This window comes from Fulmarus glacialis, unplaced genomic scaffold (genome assembly GCF_000690835.1).
Source record: "Fulmarus glacialis isolate BGI_N327 unplaced genomic scaffold, ASM69083v1 scaffold3517, whole genome shotgun sequence".
Classification (NCBI taxonomy): Eukaryota; Metazoa; Chordata; class Aves; order Procellariiformes; family Procellariidae; genus Fulmarus; species Fulmarus glacialis.
In genome coordinates, this window is record NW_009222477.1 from 114,309 (window position 1) to 131,810 (window position 17,502).

Genomic DNA, 17,502 nt, shown 5'->3' on the forward strand with positions numbered 1-17,502 from the left:
CATCAATAAAAGAAAACTTACAGTACTTCACAGAGTCACAGAATGGTTGAGGTCGGAAGGGACCTCTGGAGATCATCTTGTCCAACCCCCCTGTTTAAGCAGGGCCACCTACAGCCAGTTGCCCGGGACTGGGTCCAGACAGCTTTTGAATATCCCTAAGGAGGGAGACTCCACCACCTCTCCGGGCTACCTATTCCAGTGTTCAGTCACCCTCACAGTAAAAAAGTATTTCTTTACGTTCCCTCACAGTGAATTAATATGGTTTCAAGGCGTTTTGAAAAAAATTTTTACTTTGGAGTTGAGACATTCTTTTATCATATCATACACATCAAGTGAATAAGAAGAACTTCTTGTAGATCATGTATCATATCATTCACAAGTTTTAAGGTTCCACCCACATTCTCAGTGGCAAAACCTTTCAAGTTCAATCTTTGGTTCTTTTATAGCTTGGACTAAAAGGCAAAATAGAAGAAGAAAGAAAGAAGAAAAACCAGGAACACATTTCAGAAAGGTTGGAAAAATAGCCAAAAGAATGCAAAACAGTATTTTTTGTTTAAACGCACACACGCGCGCACGAAACTAGAACTATTTCTATAATTTTATTAGGCATATGGAGAATGGAGTAGGGGGAAAAGTAGCTGCCCACATTCATCGCCATCAATCAAATCTCACAGGAAATAGTGCTATAAAACTTGTACTACCATTATATAGCAAAAGCAAACAATCCAAACAACTGGGGGATATGGGGTGATGCAAAAAACAAAGAAACCCTATATTTGGGAAACATGAAGAACAAAGGAATAAGATACAACAATGTATCTACTAAAAAAGGCATTTAAAACCCCAAATACATTAAAATTTTATACTTATGCCTTTTCTTAAGAAAAAAACATCCATCCCACTGAAGCAGTTCCCACATTTACTGGTTGCAGCATTAAATCAACCTCTAGGCCTATGAACATTATGTTCACAGGTATTTCTACAATTCACCAACATTAACACTGGTTTACTATGGGTATAACAGTTCAAGTACTTAGTTTAGAACCCTATCTATAGAACGACAGACAACAGAGCTAAACATCTCTCTTCTTCTAGGATCGGAAAGATGCTCTCTCATTTATTGCTTTCAGTGGGTACCTACAGGAGCACCAATAAATCAAGCATGTGGGAAAGATGCAGAGGCTACTCCAGTATTTGGTTGCTTCAGTTTGCGTAAGAGCATAATCTAAAAGGCTTTCACTGAAAGGCTATCACTATATATGTGTGTATATATATATAAAAATATTACACTTCTGGGGAAGGACAAAAGGATTGCAGAGGAGGCAGGTAATTCATTGTCACACACTTCTTCAGAATGACAGGAAAACACACAGAAGCTTACTTCCAAAGAGGCATTCAAATAAAATAAAACTTTAACAAAAAAGGGAGTAAGGAACTTTCTTTAGTAGCTTTATTACAATAATTGTTGTTCAAATGTATCAATTTTCTGAGTCTTACTCAGCCTTTACCACCATAATATCTTAGTGTACTCATTTTCCTCAGATAAGTATCTTTAGTGCAGCCCCTTTTTATATGGCTTCTTCATTCAAGGGAAAATACTTACGCAGAAACTGTAGTTTTTGAGACAGGAAAAAGTCTTGCGTAAATACAGCTTGGTCCTCAAATGCAATCACATTAAGTTAGGCTAACAGACATCAAAAATCAAATTGAAATGTTTCTGGTTTAGCTTGTGACCATGAAATTCTCATTTGTATGGCTGAGGAATTTTTCATTGAAGGACAGCCTGACTCCATCCAAACAGATTTTATTACTTCTCCAAGCTAGACATAGCCCTCAAGGTACACCATCTCTATGTCACAACTTTTAAGGATGTTAAAAATTACTGTGAGAGGTAGTGCTGTCAGATGACCAAGTGCTAGTCTGCAGAGAGAAAAAATACATCAGTGCAGGATGACAGGCTTTAAACACGGCCAAGGAGCACGCTGCAGAAGAAAGTACTGGGAGGCAGACTTTGGGAAGAAGGGTTGACAAAATGCTTCTTTCCTTGCTTTAACCAGTACAGCTGACATGTAACTGGATTGTGCTCCCATTTGGAGACATAAATACAAATACATACATAATACAGAGGAATTACGGCTGGAAATATACATGCAGGTTGCAGCTGGCTAAAAGAGTAAGCAAGTTATTTCTTCATAACTGCGCACCAATTTGCAAGATACAACAAAAGCAGTACTAAGAAAACACAGAAATATATACATTTATATAAATTTTTGTGGAGACTAGCCAGCCTCCTTCCTACAGGATGGCCAAAGAGGGAGAAAATCCCTATTATAATATGAATCCTACTTGATAGTTTTGTATAGGCTTATTTTGTCCCTTTGTCATTCATCTACAAGCTATATTTTCTACCAAAGAGGCCTTACCTTTACCCCAGGTTGCAGCTTGTACTGCCTTACCCCCCTGCCTTTCTGGAACACCCAAAAAGGACACAACTGCTCCAGGACTCACCTAGCACCTACCTAGACACAACCAAAGCTCAGCCAGCCAGCACATTAGCTGCAGGGCTGGAGGACAACATGCTGCCTTTCATGGAATAAGAGCTGTAAGTGTAGTGAGCAGCAATGGTACCCAAGGCTACATGACAGCTGCTCTAAGAGATTTGGCTTTGAAGTAGCTCACTGTATGAGTGTACCTCTTAATGTGCTGTAAGGGGTTCAGTGAATTTTATGGGTCATGCCTTTGTTGCTAAGTTTACAACTTTACCTTCAAAATCCAATGCCCTGCTGTGACATGGAATAAAGTGACCCGCATGAATTGCAGTCTATTCCCCATCGAGCAACATTCTTTTTCACACTATCCTAAGAATCAGATTAATATCAAGAGACATAATCAGAAGAAACACAGAAAAAACATAAACCTGGATTCCACTTAGAGTTTACCACTGGCCTGTTTTCAGCAGTCACTTATAAATAAAAGAACAAAGTATGATGAGGAATATTTTGGAAATCTTAAAGCCACTGCTTGAGCCTTAAGGAGCCAGATGTTTCTTCTGCAGAAACTGTTTTCTATAGCATGATATTTCAGTGCTATTAACGAATACAAAGTGGGTGGGAGGAACGGAAAGGCGCAGTAAGACAGATAGCTTTGTTCAGCTACTTAGTATTGCAAAGCCAGCATTCTTCAGCTGCAGCTTGTATCTGCTCCCTGTCTCTCCCACCCCTCTACTTTCCCAAAATACTTCTTCGTGTGCAATCATATTCTCAGGGATTATTTGGGAAACCATTAGCCTTACAAATCCCTGAACTCAAGGCTAAGTGGTATGTTTCCCAGGTTGCTTTGTAAATTCTTTAATTACCCTCTTTCCTTAACCTCTGACTCAGATTCCAGTCTGTCCTATTACACAGCATAAGTACAGGCATCCAAAAGGGGAGGAGGATCAGGAATCTGCCATCATAATGAACTGGATACTGGAAAAAAAAAGAACAAAAAAAAAAAGGTTCCATTCTCTAATTTGACTAAAGAATACAAAGAACCTATAGGCAATTGTTGAACAAATGCTTTTCTGAATTCAAGCCATATATAGCATAATAGCACTATTATAGGTATAATAGCACCAAGGGGTTAGTTCCAGGTTTCACTGGATTTTTACCCATTCTTATGTCCCTAGGTTTTCTGAAGACCAGCACTTTTAATCAGAGTGCTTTGGAGAAAGTTAGGACCACCTAAGACTAATAATCCTATCATCATTTATGAAGTCTTTACCTGTGGAATCCTTTGAGGATTTCTTTTTAAACTTGGTTGCAGACAAATTAGAAAGACTAGGAAGAAGATACAGACAAGAAGGTCTAGAAAAACATTATTTAGCATGTATACATTACTGCATTATTACTGAGAAGAACATCTATCACCACAGATGAAAAGTCATTGCATCAAATCGGATCAGTTCAAAAGTTATTCTAGGAGGTAGAACAAAACACCAGTGTTTGCAAAACTATTACAGTTTCCTTTACATTGACAGAAAAAAGGAACATTGGTATATCATTTGAAATGTCTAGATTTCTTGAGAAGCCCATATTTTACTAGAGTTACTCCATTGTATTGCTTCCTAATATCTATAGTTGGTTAGAAGACTTTCTCTCTACAGGCCTTCATCCATCTCTAGGTTACAGCAGTGGGACATACCTGGGCATGAAGCATCAGGATAAAGGTCATAGCTAACAACTCAGTTCTCTCAGTGCTGCACTGCTGTTCAAAGAGTAAAAACCATTTATGCGAAAAGAAACGCTCCCTCTACAGCTACTGAAACTATTTTCTATGAGAACACATTACCATAAAGCTCCCTACTTTCTGCTAAAAAAGAAAACAGCAAAAAAACCCACCAAAACACCTAAAAAGTTTTATTCACACCAATTAATATGCCATCTAGGAGCAATATGAGTCCTAGTGTGATGAGAGCCATAGAAAAGTCTGCAAGAAACAAAAAAATGTGGCAAGTTTTTTCCCAGTCCATTCTCCACTGAAGCCAATGGAGTTGCAGTAAAAATAAGCTATTTGCACTGTGCATAGTGGTAATACAAATAATAAAGCCCTAGCTGTTTCTTTATTAGAATCATTTATTGTTGCAGACATTTCAGTAAGCAACAGACTCAAACCCTGCCATTCCAGAATGTAATTTATAGGGTTTGAAGAAAGGTGAACATTGAGAAGATGCAAGTGAAAGACATTTTCTCCTTTTCTTCTTCCACCTTAGGAGGAGTGATAGCTTTTCTCAACCGAGAAATATGTATATGACTTCCCTGTAGCTTCACTGTGTTAGTCTCATAGCTGACCACAGGACTCCAACAGCGCCTGCTGACATTATCAAAAGCTGAAAAATCACTGACATGAAAAGCAAGAAATAAAATTTGGACTCTAATCCACAAAGACAGATAACGCCATTCTTGCTCTATTTCTACAGTAATTAGCACGTAACTGTTGTAGGCATGTTAGAACAGACACCGATTACCACAATGACACTATTATTTGTAGTAGATTGCTTACATATTTGATATTGTTTGGAAAAGTAAAGAACTAGAGGGGAAAAATCCCAAAGCAACTGTCTTCATTCCTTTTATTCCTCCTCCTGCTCTTCACAGGGTATTTCGTCGGCCGTGTTTCCTAGGAAACTGCGAGGGGTTGCTCTGCCAGCGGGTATGTTGTCAGACTGCTTGCCAGCACTCTGGGAAGGGTTTAGAGTGATCGACACATCCATAGGATGAACAAAGGAAACAAAAGTGTAACAGCCTAATTTATGGGTGATATTGGAGAGACAACACAGAGCAGCAGATAGCCTCTAAATATCACTGATTGTTAAAGGTAAAATCAGGTTATACTGCTACTTCAACCTAGTTATCGCACTTGTTATGCTAGCAGAATTTAAGAAATGGTTTCAGTCTGTTCTAAGCCAATTTCCAGCACGAAGAAACAAGTTTGCACACTAGGAAATGCTTTTTCAACCCAAACATTAAAAAAAAAAACAACAACTAAACAACACACCACCCTCCCCGCCCCCCCCCAAAAAAAAAATCCAAAAGAGCCAGAGTCCTTCCCTTTGCTCTTCAGCCAGGCACAGTAAATTCAACAACTTAGCACCACCCTAACACACGAAGCTTTTCTTTCTTCCCTCTTCCCCACTGACATCTCTGAGAGATGTTTCACTAATGCAATAGATAGTTACAGACATTCTTTGCTAAAAGAGATTCAGGTACAGCACTCTGCATATGTCTGATGAAAGCAATACCCAACAGATGTCGGAGGGCTAAGGCTTTCACTGTGCATCTTCTTCTCCTTCCTGTGGAAAAAATGCTTTCACAACTATTTATGTTGAAGGTTAGACCAAAAGTTACTCAAAGCTAAGGAAAGCAGTCTAAAATTCTTTGTTACTACCAGGTACACAGATAATACATAAAGTTAATAAAAGTTCACAACTCAAGTGCACTTGTGCTAGCCATTATCTATACACTTATTTTGCAACAAGACAGTGCACCTATCTTATGAGCCTTTCCTAAAATTGATCCAATAGTATCACAAAAAATTTTGACCCTACAATAACAACAAAAAAAAAGTGGAGAAAAAGCATATGGGATTGAAAACATCACTAAGAAGAGCATTTATTTTTCTACCCCAAGTACATGCACATTCCAAATATTTGCCATACTAAATGATGCCAAATTATCTCTATCGTAGAGGAAGCAACAAGCAGAAAGAGGTAGCAGGTTTGTTAGCAAAACCATGCCTCAAAAGCACTAACTTAAAGTGGATGTTCTTATCCTAAAACTTGTTTAACACCTGTTTTTCCCATCTATTAAATAAACTAAGCACATCATTGCATCACAGGTCCATGCTTCTGTGGGACAACCAATACCAAATTATGTGCTATTTTATCTGACCAGATTAAGAAGACAGACATAACTTAAGTACCTGCTTGCTTCTCACAAAGGCCATAGACTACACATTGCACCCACAGCGTTACTATCAAATCACAGCGTAACTAAAGCTTTGTAAACCTTTGATTTAGATGCTGATGTAATACACAGTATATGTGAAACAATGTATTAAGGAAATAAATGTCACATTTAGCAAGCCGGAAGCATTTTGTCACTGACAAGTCACCCTATTCCTTCCTTGCTGTGTGTTGTAAGCATAGCCGTCATATTTTTACTGATTTAACTCATTACTAGTTCAGTACGCGTTTTGCTTTCAATTAACAAGTGATTTTCTTGATAACAGACACACTATGAACTTTGCTCCAGAAAATAATCAAGTTAAAAGAAAAAAAAAATCTTCATACCACATACTGTAAAGTCTCAATAAGCTTTTCAGTAAAACCTCTCTTTTCCTTATTCCCTTTCCTCCTTAGAAAATGAAGATTCATCAAAACTGGGGTTTTCCATGAAATACGGTACATTATAATTTTGATAAGTGAGAAGGTTTTTCAGGCTATGATACAATTGTTTAACATAATATTTCATATTTCTTTCTTTGAGCAGTCATTTGAGCCATAGAAAAGATTAATTCAGGGATCCTCCTCCAAATCAAGCCGAGTAGGATCCTGGATTCTAAACGTCTGTACAAAAAATGTAAAAATGAGATCAAGAAATATAAACGGAATAGTCTCTAACTATTTGATCATAGGATCTTTCTTTTTTAAGAACAGAAGTTGTTGCATTGAAAGGATCAGAGCATTAGTCCCTCCTATGTGCTGTCTTTAAAATCTGGACCAGGATTTCCCTCCCTCCTGAACATTAGTATGTATAATTTTGAAGCTGGAATGAATAAGAAATTTATAAGATTTGTAGGCAATACACGCGACTACAGACTGCTTCTGTTAAAGGGGTATTGAAGCTCATAAAACTGAAATCTGCAGGCATGTACCACCCAAGAATTCAGAAGAAACTACGATTATCTTTTTCATGTCTTTGCAAATCTGAAGTAATAACATTGTCACTTCATTAGAAGGGATAAACTATGAGGATCAAGAAAAAAGAAACCTATGATGAAGGCCTTATAAATTGTAAACTAATGAAAACCTTTAATTCATAATTCACTTTCCTTCTTTTTAAGCTTGTAGATAATTTTTTTAAATCCCAGTGTTCAGTTGATGTGGTGCTCTCAGCCAATTTTTCTTTCATTTGAAGCTGAGAAATGGCAAGTCTTATGTGTTTTTTGAAGTTTTTCACACTTGAGAATAGGCATAAAAATGTCTCAAGGAGGACTCCTTGACTGGAATAGCAAATCCTTGGACATCCCCCTGCCGTTTTTTTTTTCTTGCTAACTCCTATTTTTAAAAAAAAGGAAGACTGATGTTGATCCCCTCCTGCATCCTTAGAGAAAGATTAGCTGGAATATAGTGAATTAGCTTACTCACAAAGGATGCTGAAATGGCTGATCAATGTAGCAAATCAGCAAGTTTGTTTGCAAGAGAAACCTTAATAACTGAAATATGCAAGTTAGATCTACTGGAGAGGGAGTTATGGAAGAAAATTGGTTTCCCTTGTCATTATTTTTCCCTTTAATTTATGAAAAAGCTCACTTACACCTGAAAAAAACAGCAAGCAGTTGTTGAAACATTTGCTTCTTATTCTCTAACACAGAACAAGGCTTACAGAGCTGAATAGCGGGAAATCAGTATTCTTTTAACAATTTTACCAACTATGTATACAATTCTGTTGCTAAAGTTTAAATCTGACTGGAAACTGCTTGTATTTGCATCTTACAAAGAAGCAAAGTTATATGTGCATTAAAATCAAGGCAAATCTCTGAAGTAGATTTTATTTCAGAACTAGGTCTTCCCTGTGTTAGGCAAATTATTGCTAATCTGTCTGCAGAGCAGGCACAGCAGACAGAGTTTATTCTTGCATGGCTCTTCCCTCATTTGCAGAATATTTCCAAAACGCAGTAGTGATCACTTGATCTAGCTCTCCTGTTGGGCTTCTGCAGGCCTTCATTCCCTCTGCCCCTCATTTATGACCCATCTGCAGCAGAATAGTTAATCAGCCAACTGCAGATGCTGCAAGGCAGCGTTGTGTCCATGGTCTCAGTTGAAACAGAGGATTAAATTACTCTGTCTGGAACAGACACAGACATAGGTCTGGGTGATGTCATCAAAGGAAACCAGTTGGGAGAGGAAGTATTTTTTTCCACTCTTTGCCCCAAGATTTACTAGGTTTTATAGACTTTGTTGCTCGTAAAGAGATGGATGTTGACCTAGGCTGGTAACAGACCTCAGAGATTCCAACCACCAAGCATGGAGTTTGTCCATTTGCACATGTTTCGATCATTGCTGAAACATGCTGTTTTTACAAAACCAGGTCCAAAATAAAGCAACTTCAATGCACTTGGCTTAACCCTTTATTGTGGACTGGCAGTATGTCGTGTATACTTTATAAAGAACAACAGTTCTCATTGTCGATTCCAAATTGATCCTGAACACGTAAATAAAGGCATCTTGTTTTTTCAATTTAGGCGGAACAAAGAAATCTTGATTTGTTGCCTGCTGGCAATATCATCTGTTGCAAATATTATTTATCCTGAAGGTCAGGATGGTTTGTTCAAATACAGAGCTCAGGTGGTGTGATGTTCCAGTTCTTTGGAACTGATTTGTGGTACAAATGTTTGTAATCGTAACACCTTATTTCATATTTTCTTTCTTTGCTGCAAATATTCTAGTAAATGACTGCAGTGTTCTCACTGATAACAGCAGCATAATTCAAAATGATTATGCTGCATGCTTTGTTACAGTATGTCTGTAACATAGGGCAGGAGTCAGGTGAAACTTGGCTTAATAGTTTGCTTAATAGCAGGATTTTATTTTTCACACTCAGTAGACGCTAATTTTGCAGTCCCAACTTGCAATGCTTCTACACATGCTTAACTTTATGCAAACACTAACTGCCAGTATTTCAGTAGATGTCATTCATTTTAAGTCAGGTATACACATCTGAACAGCAAGGGTCATTTAAAGTCCCAAACCATTACACTGCAAACAGAGACAACATGACAACATCCTTACAGGTGGGAGCAAAGTTGAGATTTTGCAGGATTCATTGTTGGTATGCTAACACAATGTTCAACTTACCTATATTTCTACTTATGGCCCTAAAAGAAAAAAAAAAAAAAAAAAAGAAAAAAAGGCAAACAAAAATCAACCCCCCACCTCCCACAAGGAAGAAGCCTGCTTTAGCTCCACACCCAACCAAAAAACCCAAGGAAAAAAATACTTAAAAAGAAAAAACTAAAAAAAAAAAAAAAAGGGAAATCCGAGTAGTATTTTAAAACTTGACATCTATCTCATTCATTAATTAAATACTATTTTTCTTAGAGTTACCACTGCTCTCTAAACTGCTAGCAGAATTTGTTGACTTCTGCTAAAGAGACGAAGTTCTGCAGCTGTAAGCCAACACAAAGCCACATGAAACTGGATCAGTGCAGTAAACCACTGGGAAGGTGCCAGATGCATCTCCACGGCAAGTTTCCTGCAAACATTCAAGAAGTGACACTAAGTGCCACTTTCCCTATTGCACGTATCCTCAGATGTCACAACAAGAACAACAACAAAACATCAGAACAGTCTTCTAATTTTGGTCAGTTCTAGTTATTAGAGTGCCAGCTTTGGTATTTATTTTCTGATGAGAAATTACACTACAGAAGCCATTTTAATCAATCATTTTCACATGGTCATAAATCTGCCACAAGAACCTGAATAGAAATATTCATTTCAATATTATTATACAGAGTAGCAGATAATAATTTTCAGTGATTTTGCCTTACATTTAGGGAAACCCCGTTAGAAGTTTGTGAAGGAACTCTGCACTTGCTTGTGTGGCAGGAGCTGTGGTCTAGTCTGCATAACACAGATTATTCCTACCTGAGACACGTTTACAATCACACAAAGATAACCAACTGCTTTCAAGAAGGTCATTCTGCACCCTAAGGTGGAAAGAACAGATGGAGAACTATTTTGGGCTGGGTTAGGAAAAACAGGCCCGGAAAAGCCATTCTTCTATTCAATTTCAAAAACCATTAATTTTCATGTACAGCAAGTTTCAACAAGAGTTATTATGGACTTTTATCATCAATGGTGACACAAATGTTTCCCCTCAATTTCCTCCCTTACAGAAGCCTCATTCCAGTCTGAATCTTTGCCAGCTATATTCAGGATCAATGATCTGTCAAATTCTCTCACTTCAATAATAGATAAAATTTTGAATACATAAGAAGCCGTCATCTGCTGTGCACAGGACATACGTGAGAAGTTCATGGAACCTCCCCATCTTTTTCACCATAACACTCCCTGACATGCACAGTGGTCTCAAACGTCTTTTTGCCAGGTTCACAGTTAGCTATCAAATCAAACTACACGTAGTTCTTCTCTTCCTGCCATGAAACTGGCCTCCGACTGCCCTGAGAGGCCAACGGGGATGCCGGGAGAGGATTTTTAATACTTTCTGCTAGATCAGCCACATGGAGAATTCCTTTGTCCTGTGCAGAACATACTGATTTCCCTTTCCTTTACCAAGAGGCAGCAAAGTCAATGAGCTGGAGCACTCAGTTCTCGCGGAATATTTCAAACATTTGTAAAAATGTCTCAAAAAATAACTTTCTCACTCTGTCCTGCACATATAGATTGCACTTTTTCTTGACCCTCCTCCCAAATCTTGCCAAAGTTAGTCACGCTAATGTCATGTAAGGATAGTGTGACAGGTATTTAAAAGATTTTAAAATGAAGATGATTTCTAAGAACAAGACAACACTAAATACAAATCAAGCAAAAGCCAGAAGTTTAAGTCTTCACTCAGTATCTTTTTCTTCCTCTGCTTTGATTCTGCATATGAGCTTTACAGTCTGAATTTCACTGTGGATAAAATATACCATTACCAAAACCCAACAGACATACAGAGGAATACCCTGCGACTTCTACTGTAAGGACCTCAGAATAACTTATAATTTAATATTATTACTTCAGTCAGAGCGAACAAATAGCTCAGATTAGCAGAGCAGAATGTTGCCAAGAAATGTTGTACCAGAGTTTACACAGGACTGGGGAGGGGAGGATACGGGTGGAACAAGGAGATGCAGATGTGCATGGTTCCCTGTTCAACAGGAAGAACTCCTTCCTTGCCACACGACTGAGTGTGTCTAAAACACAAAGTTATCACAACAGCAAAATTACTTAGGAACAGCACATCACTTTTAAGGAAACTGGACTACAAAACTTTATCAACTGAACTTGTCATGCTTTATCTGAATATATAGATACAGCTATCTGTAGATATTATCACAATACAAATAATACAATATACATTATATAATATATAAAAGAGAAAAATAATATATAGATATGGTTAGAGATACTTCATATTGATGGCTGTTAAGGAACACAAGTTTCAGAGTCAGGCCACAGGCTAATTAATTTTCAAAAAGTGAACAACTACCACATCTAAAATTGTAATATGACCATTGGTTTGAAAGCCTATGGCTAGAGAACCTACACCGGTCTTCAAAATAGTTAGGATGACTGCAGTTTGAAAGCAGAAAAATCTGAAAATATTTTCTACTTTTTAAAAAGTATAGAAGGTACTTGTCCTTTCAGCATTGTGAAGACAAGTAAGAGCAATTACTTTAAAAGAACACATTTGAAAATATATGATCTGTTGCAACCTTAAACACTCCTGGAAATGAGAATAAATTGCTGGGAATGCTGAGAATAAAGTTTTCCTAAGAAAGCACTAAAACCAAGATTATTAAAGAGATATTATATGTTAGGCAGTGCGTATTAAGAATGTACCAGATATTGAGAAAAACAACATAGTATTGTGCAAAGTTCTTAAAAGTACTCATATTTTCCAAGAATTTTACTGACTGAGGTCACTACGCTCTTTATATAAAACCTTTCCGTTGCCCCCACCACCACTTCACAAAACAGTCATTCTTCATTAAAGCTATACACAACACCTCCAAAATGAACTCTCTTCTTGGATCTTGACTTTTCAGCCATAGTTTCTAACCAGCTTACTTGAGTTTTGTATGCTTCTGCATCCTCACGAAGAAAAACATCCCAGACATTTAATTTCAAAATGTACTATTTTAACTACATAAAAAAAGTTGAAGCTTCTCAAGAAATGTAGGATTTGACAAGTGTTCTAAATTTTTATACAAAATGCTGCTGGAAACAATTCTTACTTTTTAGAGAACAGCAACAACAAAAATCCCAAATCAAGATGACCACAAACAGAAGTCTTATTTTACACAAGTTATAGGCTGAGACTCAAAGCCCACATCCTTTCAGTTCCACACTGTACCAAGAGATTTTTTTTTCCCTGCTGCAGGTTGCCATGGAAATGCATCAGTCACTAATCTAAATAAGTGCGGGTGAAGGACGCCTGAAAACCTAGAGCAATTACGCATGCCATTAGGGGAAAAGAATATGATTCAACCCAGCTATTAGAAGTGTGGCACAGCTATCACTTCTATATATTGTTGTAGTGTTCTAAAAACAAAACTGCTTCTCTATTTTTTTTAAACACACTGCCTATAAGAGGGAAAAAAAAAGAAAAAGCATTAAAAATACCTCTCACGTAACAAGCACACAATGAAGTCAGACCATATCAGTTGCAAAACACAAGTGTAGTTAATAACACACATTTGTTTTGCAATGAAAATCCATTGTATGTGAAAAATTGTCTTTCCATTACTGGTCAAAGACACTTCACTTTAGTCATTTCGATGAGCAACAGAAAAGTGAATACTTTGATCTGCATTAAAGGGCTGATGATCCTTAAAAGAAATTGATGTAAATATAACGTCTGATTAATGTGTTACTAAACATCTATTTGTAACCACAGCATACATGTCAGGCATAGGTGGGTCTGTACTTACAAAGATAATTGCAATTCAGCACCCATACTAACTTGGTGTATATAGCATATAATATATATAGTATATAGATAGCAGTATGGGCACCCATTCTTCTCTATTTGTGCACAAGTGCTTATAGCTCTATTACATGGCACATACACATCTCCAGAGACCCCCTGTCAAAGTTTCACCTCTGTCACATAGCGTATACTTCTCATCTGGTTCACGTAGCAGGTCCACGAGCAGTTTGGGCTATATGTCACCTAGCTTTCTTGTCCTCCTGCTGCTTTGCACTTGACTGGTCTTGTCACACAGAAAAAGATTGAATGCTCTGGAGCAGGGACTGTGCTGTTGCATATGAAGAAATGTTTTGCCATAAAGGCAGAGAGTTATTTCAGGCTATTTGAACTTAGTATTACTACCCAGTTATTTTTCCCCTTCTCTCACTCTTGAAGAATGAACTATTGTAGTACAACTGATGAGAGGAAAACACTGGGCAGCCTTGAAAAGATCCAGTTTTAGGATTCTAATGACAGTTTTGTCAAGTTCTGATTGTCTATATCAGGTTTTACAGAAAATGTGTCCCAAATGGTTGAAATTATATGTAACAGTGAGGTTACTAAATAAATAGTGCTGTTCCAAGTCTGGAGCACAGATCTGAGATCTAGCATCTATGTTACACGTATGTATGCCAGGAACATGCTAGCTGTAGTGCCCTTGGCAAGTCTGCTTGAAATTACTGTGATTTCAGCCAATAAACATTGCAATTAGACCACAAGCAGTAGGATCTGAGAAGGAAGAAACTCACTTCTGGAGGAAAAGACCTCTTAAATTTTTAATTGCACTCAAGCCTCTATTCTGCGTGAGTGCTATTTCCAGACCACAGCTAACGTACTGGGTACATCTAGTGAGGCAAGCACTCAGGAGGCAGAGAACTGTTTTTTCTTAGGTGCTCAGGGTTCTCCTTGCTGACATCAAGGCACCACTGAGAATAAAGTCTAATTAGTTATATTCAAATTCATAGAAAATAAAAGCCAGAATGAGGGAAACGAAAGATAGCTTAGACTAGGGCTAGCAGGGAAAGCAGCATGAGACAAGACAGGAGTAGCAGCAGAAACTGCATAGGAGAATGGGACTACAGAAAGGAGCAGAAGGTAATGAAGCAAACAAGACATGTAAGAGTCTGTTTAGTGGAGTGGACCCTACCCAGGGCCAGGTTTTGTTCCAAACCTTACAAGCATTCTCTTGTACAGCTTATTCATACAGAGGATGACACCACACTATTGCTAATCTGCTGCTAATCAAACCGCAGAAACAAAACATCTTAGGTTTGAAACTCAGTCAGCAGTTCAGATACTGCCTCTGGCTCTCCTACAGACTATACCGTAAGCATTTAGATTTTAACTAACACTCCTATTTTTTTTTCCCCCACAGCTTCACAATCTCATTTCAGCAGTTATGGTAAGCCCGGAAATCTGAAAACATAAGACCCGTATATTTTGCATCAATGGCAAGATTTATGACTTGAATAGTCAAGTCTAATGAATCTAAGCAACAAGTTCTTGCCATTTTATATATGTATCCTGCACGTCCCTGCCATTTTGTTACCCACGTAATACAAACACTATGCAAGAGCTATATATGCAAACCTGAAAGTATTGACAGTAACAGTTCTAGCTATGTATTCTCAAAAGATGTGCCACTTAAAAGCATGATTACTAAACATGGATATTAATAATAATTAATATTTGACTAATGCAGAGTAGGTTTGTAGTCCATCACAATGCTATGAAAGACAAGACGCTTGCATTACAATGAATATGATGAAAAATGTCATGCAAGAAGAAATAATTGTTTGCTTTTACATCATTAAGACAAACACTCACAACTTAATTTTTTTTTTTTATGTGACTGTCAGGATTAGGAAATTTCATTTTGCAATAAAAATTAACATGCAAAACCTAACAAGGCGGTATCTACCCAACTAGGGAGAAGTAGCTAGAGAAATCCCAGCAAAGTATAGAAAGCTGCATCTTATACAATGTCCAAAAGTACCAGGCCCATGTTTTTCCTGCAAATACGGAAACAAAGAATTTCATTTTGATTCTGAAAAGTAAATCTTATGAAAATTTCACTATTAATCCCATATATTGTATTATATTTATAATAAAAATTTTTCTGCAGAAAAGTTGACCTTTGTTTTCTGAACTGAAATACCAGCCTTCAGATTCCTTTATATGCAAACCCACTTAAAATTACATGATGAAAATATCTGAATGTGGCCTTTCTAGTCCAAGGAGAACAGAAGATGATTCACCTATATACTTGGTATATTAGCCTAACAGACTATCAGAGAAAGCAATAAAGTTTTCACTGTCCAACTTCAAATTTTGGGGGGGAAAAAAAAAAGGAAAAAAAAAAAAAAGGAGGGCATATGTATTACGAACACTAAAAGATCATACTACAAATCAGCTTGAATATATATTATTCTTTATGTTAGCTTTCAGTTTGTTAGTTCTAACTTGCACTTAAATACCTTTTCTTCATCTGCTAAATCTTCAAAAAAGCAGCAGAAAGTAGGTCTTCCTTCTCAGATCTGACAATCTTTTATCTACACCTCAAGCCAGACCCTTTCAAGTTTCATTTTCTAACATTTAATCCAATCTAGACTAGAATTTATTTTAAAAGTGTCAGTAAAATGCTTTTTAAAGTTAAGATTTTAGACCTCTGCTATGACAGAAACGTAAAAAGTTTTATTTACAACACACTTTGAAACCCCTAGAAAATACAATGCCATGAACAGATCCTAGAAAATTATGTGACTTTAAATTGTATGCTGATTAAATTGAATAGTGACTTTTCCAGTTATCGATCAAAATCCAGTCTCACTTCAGTGAAGATGAAAGTAAAGAGTGTATGATGATACACAAATTCGGAATAATATTTGAACATGTAATTGTAGGAATATGTAACAAAAATTAAAAATCTTATACCTCAAACAATGCCATTCAGATGAAATTGCCTAAATTTAAGTGAAAATCATCACTGAAATGATCTCTGTGAACAGTAAATCTGTTATTACTGTAGTAATATCTAATAAAGTAAATCTCTTATTACTGTAGATCAACATTCATAAAGTCACTACGACTACTTAAATCTTCAGGGTAGTTCTCAGAATACCATTGCAATTTAGAGAATTAGGTAACTGAGGCACAGGGAGTGTAAACAGCGTGCCAAAGATTAGAGCAAAAGACAAAGGGAAGGCAATAAACCTGTTTTAAAGTAGTTCAGCTGAAAAAGCACTTGAGCTTTAATTTTATAAGACAAAACTGTACATTTGCTAATTGTTACAGAAACATCAAAACGTATTTTCTAAGATATCCAAAGGCTAAAAAAGCAAAAAATTGTTATCCTTTCCAGATGTTTTCCGTAAGTCTAAATGACTAATTCTTGGAAGCAAGTAGCAATATGGAAATGAATTCTCTTAAGACTGATATATTCCTGAAACTCCATTATGTATCATGCTTAATGCCTATAAACTAATAAGAAAAAACTAATTATGTTGCATCTTTGTACTTATGAGATTTTTAGTTATGAGATTTGTAAAATGTTATAACTGAAGAAATCAAATACTCCAGTTATATTACTCATGTGAAAAAAAATCCAGGAGGCTGACTGACAAGAAGAGACAGAAGAAAACAGGAATTCAGATGCATTACACATAGTCAACAGTTACTAACGACTCTTTTATGTATCAATCATACTTAAGGAGAGAGCACCATTAACTTTGTCCAGTGACAGCGCATCTCTATGCACAATCCTTGTTTTATAAAATTGGTAATGATAATCCCTGCTAAACTTAATCAGTAATCAGAAAAGGACTAACAATCTCGGTGAAGTTTCAGCTTTTACACAGACGCCCTTATCATTTCAGATATAAAGAAAAAAAAAAAAGTCTGACCAACTGTAGGTTTCAGAATACTATCTGCTCAAAAGTGTTACAGTTTGGTGGTCTGGTCCTGAGTCCCAGTGAAAGAGAAGTGCTAGTCAGCTTCATGCCCAAAAAGGGAAAAGATGTAACTAGAATTGGCCCTCGATCATAGGGAA

The 17,502-nt window shown here is 36.9% G+C and overlaps 1 protein-coding gene across 1 annotated transcript in view; it reads right to left on the reverse strand.

Annotated features, from left to right (window-relative positions):
- The window catches only part of LOC104079417 (SH3 and multiple ankyrin repeat domains protein 3-like), a gene marked incomplete at its 3' end in the record, with an annotated part of 174,546 nt that overhangs the window by 22,682 nt on the left and 134,362 nt on the right, over positions 1-17,502 (reverse strand). The gene's annotated exons all lie outside the window — the stretch shown is intronic.